We start from the raw sequence: 5,818 nt of genomic DNA, 5'->3' as shown, positions 1-5,818 counted from the left end.
CAAGATGGCGCTAATAAGTTATTCTAGAGATACTGCAACGCAAAATATTCACAACTTGTCTAAATTATCATAATTACAAAATTCGACTTGTAAAAAGTGTTCACAACTCATAATTACAACTTGTAAACTGAATTTTCTGAAAGCTCAGACTTGTACCTCCTGGCTGCTGTAAAGTCATGCGGAAACACTCAAAATGGCACTGGCTTCTTGCAGTAAAATTTAGCATTTTTCGTGAAACGTAGTTTTTTTTTAATATATATTTCCTTTTTTTCTGCCCTTATAATGCAAAAATAATCTAAAAAATAAACGGAAGTCATACAAAAGTTTTAATACATCTAATGTTCCGCTAAATAAACTAAAGTTTTATTAACTCTTTCCCTGCCATTCATGGAATTTTCTGTCATTTATGAGAACGCATCCCCGCCATTGACATTGACAATTTTCCGGCTTTCTGTGTTTACTCTGTTATATGTTAAGAGACACTATTATGCATCTTCTGAAAGAGTACTGAATCTCCGGATCAAAACACAGACAAAAAAGGAGCAGAAACATGCAATAAAAGCATTGCTTAAGAGCAATGTTGCTTTTTTGATGAAAACATGTGAAAATTATCAAAAGACTTTCCTCAAAAGGACACGGTACGTTGCTGTGGACAATGGTCAAATATACAGTTTGCCATTTGCCATCAATATCAAGAGTTGTGTAATAATGTGCTGTATTTCATTTTGCTTATTTGTATCTGAGGTGACTTCAACATCTCTGTAATAACTAATCCAGCTCAAAAAGATGATCCAACCTAGTTTGAGATAAATAAAACAAAACAAAAAAAACAAACCAAAAATTATTTAAAAATGAATAAAAGTAAAAACCATGATTGTCAAATGCACATAAATAAAATGAATTAAGTTGACTGAATGGAAAAATAAAAATATCATTAATTCTGTTTGTGACAGATTGCTTTGACATGATCAACTCATCTCTCACATCCGATCTTTGCATTTGAGAACAGTGCCAGAACAATACTAAAAGCACAACTTTAAATCCACAAGCCATGGTAACTTTAAAGAACAAAAACAAAACACTTACATTTAAAAAAAAAAGTGCTCCATCAGTCATCAGAAAGCCAATGAATTTGTCATCTCTGGCTGGACTGCTAGTAAATGTGGAGAATTAAACAACTGTGCCCAAAAAAAAAACGGTTCCAGAAATTCTTCTTTTGGAGAATGGCCATATATCTTGTGTTTTAATGTGTTAACATAATGATTTGTTCCAACAAGGCCTGCAGGACTTCAGAGACTGTTGTTACTTCATACTTTCTGGGGAAAGGGCCATTGTGATGTTTAAAAAGAGAGATTTGAGGCTCTTAAGGGTTGGCCAGCCCAGCGCATAATTGTTTTCTAGTTAACAGTCTTTATCTTAATGGCTTGCACACTTAAGAAACTCTTGACACTTTTTTCTTAGTGAAGAATTTAGTTGCTGTAAATCTCGTAAAACATGGTATACATTTCGCTATAGTCTCCTCCACTGTCGGCTGAGAGGGGCAGATGGATGGTTAAACTTGAACAGATAGCTGAATTAGAGGCAAATGAGGGCTGATGAGTTTTTCGGAGGGTGGATGTTGGGGGTGTGGAGTAGGTTACCCCGAGGCCCTGAGGATTAGGTCGCAGTCATGAGCAAATGTAAGGCGGGAAAATTATTTTTTCCGTTCATTTTAGTGTAATGAGGTGTATATTGCTTCCTGGGAGAGTAATGAATTAGAGAATGTGATTCTTTTCAAAATAAAGTGGTACATTCTTCCTTGGCTCATTTTTTCCTCTCCCACTCTCCTGCAGTTCTTTGTGTTGCACTATTTTATAATCAGGGTGTCAAGCGGCAGAATATAATAACCCATAATTTCCTATTAGGCTCATGAAAAAGTCATTTGGGCTTGTAGAAGGGAGAGTGAAAATATGCCGCTGTTTTTTTTTTTTGCAGATCTTTTTAGAGTCATAACAGGTATAAATAGGCCACTGAGTCTTATTTACTGAGAGATTATTGCTTGCCGCACTTTTTATGCAGAGTTTACAATAAAAACGTAAACTTTTTATGTTCATAGAGGAAAGGCAACTTTGAGAGGCCAATTTAAAAGTTGCTGGGGAATTTGTCAGTGTGTCATTTTTTTTCACCATTTAACTTAACACATTTTAATAGTTTTGAAAAAACTTTTACAAATAAATTAGCCTTACAAAAGCTGTTTTATTTTACATAGAAAAGAAGGCCTCTTGGTGGCAGACATGTTGAGATCACATTGGTCACATCTAAATATGGGTTATGTCTTTATAGCATCTGCAACTGAAAACATTCTTATGTGATGTCACATCCACGCCACTAGCTGTCAGTACAAGTCTTAGACAACCAGTAAAAGATAAACAAGGTATCCTTTAATGAAGGTCACGTATAACTGCTGTGGGGTTTTTACTCAGAGTGAGTTTTGAAAACTATTACATTTGAATTACAGCGAAAGAACAGACTGCTGCAAGAATGACTTGAAAGTTAGCATCACCCTGGTTCCCTCAGCATAAAGGCAATAGAACTGCTCCATTGACTTACAGGAAATAATCTCAGTGTCCAAAAAACATTTGATTCTTAAACAATTTTCACAAATGAAGAAGTAAAAAGCAAAAAGTTAGTCTACGAACAACACATGACTTCAATGTCTCCATCACTAAGCTTCTGGAAACTCTTTCATTCAACTCATCTTTATTTAACATCTACAAGTTGAAAAGTTTGAGTTTAGAGTAGTTTGCATGTGTATTTAAACACAACGAGTCTGTAAAAGCCACTATAATTGTACCTGTTTGTTGTGATGGCGTTTAAGGCCCCCGACAACCTCTCTAGTCCCATCACTTGTTTGCAACTGCCTTTTTCAAGACAAGTAGAAACTTTTAAAAAATCATGAGTGGGGTGTTATTGATTATGTCATATAATGAAACGTGAAAATATCTTGAGTTTATGTTAAACACAGATCTTATTTCAGGCATCATAACCATAACCCCATTCAAAAACCCATTGACTGGGACTTTTTTAGGACTTATTCCTGCACCATTCTGTGGGCCTGCATCATTAGTAGATACCATACCTTTTTAAAAGAAGAGGAAATTGGATAATTGAAAGGCTCTAATCTTCAAATGTATTTATATTTTGGATTATTTTGAAATGCCAAAATCAAAAAGACACACATTTCTATCATGTCCCTTGTCTTTTGTTAACTCAATTAAATCAAGATTAGCTAATACTCTAGTTGGTTGCCATAGTTTCTATGAAAATTTTGTCATTTACTCACCCTCATGTTATTCCAAACATTTTTCTGCTTCTCATAGTGACGCTCGCATGGCGGTAGTGTACTTTGTCATAGATGATTTGTCAAATATACAAATATAATATTTGATGTTTCAGACAGTTTCATGAAGCAACAGAAACCCTTTTCATACTATACTTTATGGACTGCTTAATGCAGTGCCATATGTACAATAATCAAATATAATTTTTTTATCAGTTTTATATTTAATAAATTACACAATATAGCACTAAGGTTAAATTAAAATAGTTTTTACTCTTATAAAAACAAAATTGTGAGCATCAGATGAGGTGAATATGTCAGAATAAACATGAAACTAGGGATCTGCCTGAAGCCGAATATTAAGTTCGGAAAGGAAATGACGCATTCTACAGAGCCCCTAAAGGGACAGGGACAGGGACATGGTGATGGAAAAAAAATGGGAGATGGGAGAAAAAAATAATATTCCTATGCTTTTTAGTCCTCTGGCAACTATACAGTTGGGTAATAATATTGTATATAAATCAATATGCGGGGTATTTAATTGCTATTTGTCAATGCCGCTCAGGATCTGTTGTCCACCAAATCCTCTGTCATTGTCCTGTCAGTCATCTCTCCTTACTATCTTCATGTGATAAGTGAAATCTGATGTACAGTAATGGCTACCGCAGAAATGGTAGGGGACATTCTCCGTAGAATGCACTACTCATTTTCCTTGCCTTTCCAAATTTGGATTTAAGGTTTGAACACATTTCTACATAGTCTCAGCCTCAGACGTCATGCCCACTACCGTTTGCTGAATGTCTGATGAATATGGCAAACTTTTCTGGAAACACTTCAGGAGTTTCAAAGTCGTGATCTGATTGGTTGAATTCTACAGGATGTCCAGGCCAAGTACTGTATGAGTCGCGTTCTTTATCGGTCCGCCTGGAAACAAATGTTGTGACGCCAAAACCCCTCTTGGAAGAAGAAAGCCGTTGTGTTTACAACTGTGACAATGAGCGCTTACCAGGATTTAAAGACTAAATGCTGAAGTTCACGGTTCCATTGTTGCAGTAAACTTGCACAACGTACTTGAATGAATAATTTATTTAGATGCACGGTCTGTTATTTTAGGGACATCGACCCTGTTATTGGTCACTCCCCTAAACATGACACGGAACAAAATTAACTGTGATTGGTTGCGTTACATGTCAGTCAAACGTCCTATTGGGCGGTCCTTGTCCAAGAAAAGTTGCGATAGAGTCCAGACCTTCTGCCGTCAGTCTGAAGGTCTGGCTTCGCGAGACTTATTCCCACATGAAACACACATGATCGTTGTCTTTGGTCATCATCAGAGCTTTGAATTGCTCTTGTGGTACTTTGATGGCATATGTCACAAGGCAACTCGTGGCAACTCGCAAGTCGGACAGAATTTCTAACTGGCATGCACTGCTTCAAGTCAAACGCAGCGCCGCATCAAGTCGAACACACGTACTGACTTTTCTTTCATCCAACATGCACAGCGTTACCGAAGAAATGTTGAACATTTCCGCTAGTCACACCTGTAGTGTGTCCTTTGTGTGCCCCCACATTCACACATGCACACACTTGCGCAGTACGTACTCGCACACACGCACTCATAAATCATGCCTCACGCTTCTTACCAATTCCAACATCTCACTCATCTCCTACTGCTTTTTAAGATCTCTAATCTCTTCATTCTAGAGAGAGCGAGAGAGCTGTGGGCCTTCATTTTTCCTTCATGCTCTTCTGGTCACAGTTCAAGCCATCATCTCTCCTCTCATCTCTTTCGATTTCCTGTCGAGTATTTAATAGATTATTCCCCTGCGTCTCCACTGCCATATGAGGCCCGGCAGGGGCGCAGTGTGACCGCAGTGGGGTCATATGTTGATGTACTGCACGCTGTTGTCTCTGATTAGCACCCGAGAGCTGTGTGTAGGGAGCAGCGCACACTAATTAAAGGTATCAAACCCCATCTGTGTCCGATGACAGCAGAGTTTAGGAGTGACACCACAATCCTGTGTGTGTAATTAGACGTCCAGAGGCAGCTCCCCCAGCAGGCTCCTAATGATGGAGCTAGTCGACTCAGGTAATGCTCACTTGCTCATTATCATGCTGTGAGTGGGAGCACTTGTTGTCTTCTTTTGTCAGTTTATCAATTTCATTCTGTTCAGAGCAATTAGATTTAACTCAAACTAATCTGTTCAACTAAGATTTTACAAAAATAAGTTAACAGTTCGACACTATTAATTCACAAGTTACCAGTGCTGGTGAAATTACTTTGTAATGAACCATTATAAAACCTTTGTTCACGTGACAAATCAACATGATCCCATTCATTTTCAATGGAGCGCTGGCGACATAATGTAGGCGTGCGACACGACTCACGCAATAAAGTTCAAACCCTGCGTCTCAATGTCCATACCATCCATCCTAAGGATTCAAATAAGTGTGTCCCAAAGCAAAGTTTGTACTGGTATATAGAATACATGTGTAGAA

The sequence above is a fragment of the Phoxinus phoxinus genome (genome assembly GCF_949152265.1).
Source record: "Phoxinus phoxinus genome assembly, chromosome: 22".
NCBI lineage: Eukaryota > Metazoa > Chordata > Actinopteri > Cypriniformes > Leuciscidae > Phoxinus > Phoxinus phoxinus.
This window is presented reverse-complemented; position numbering follows the sequence as displayed.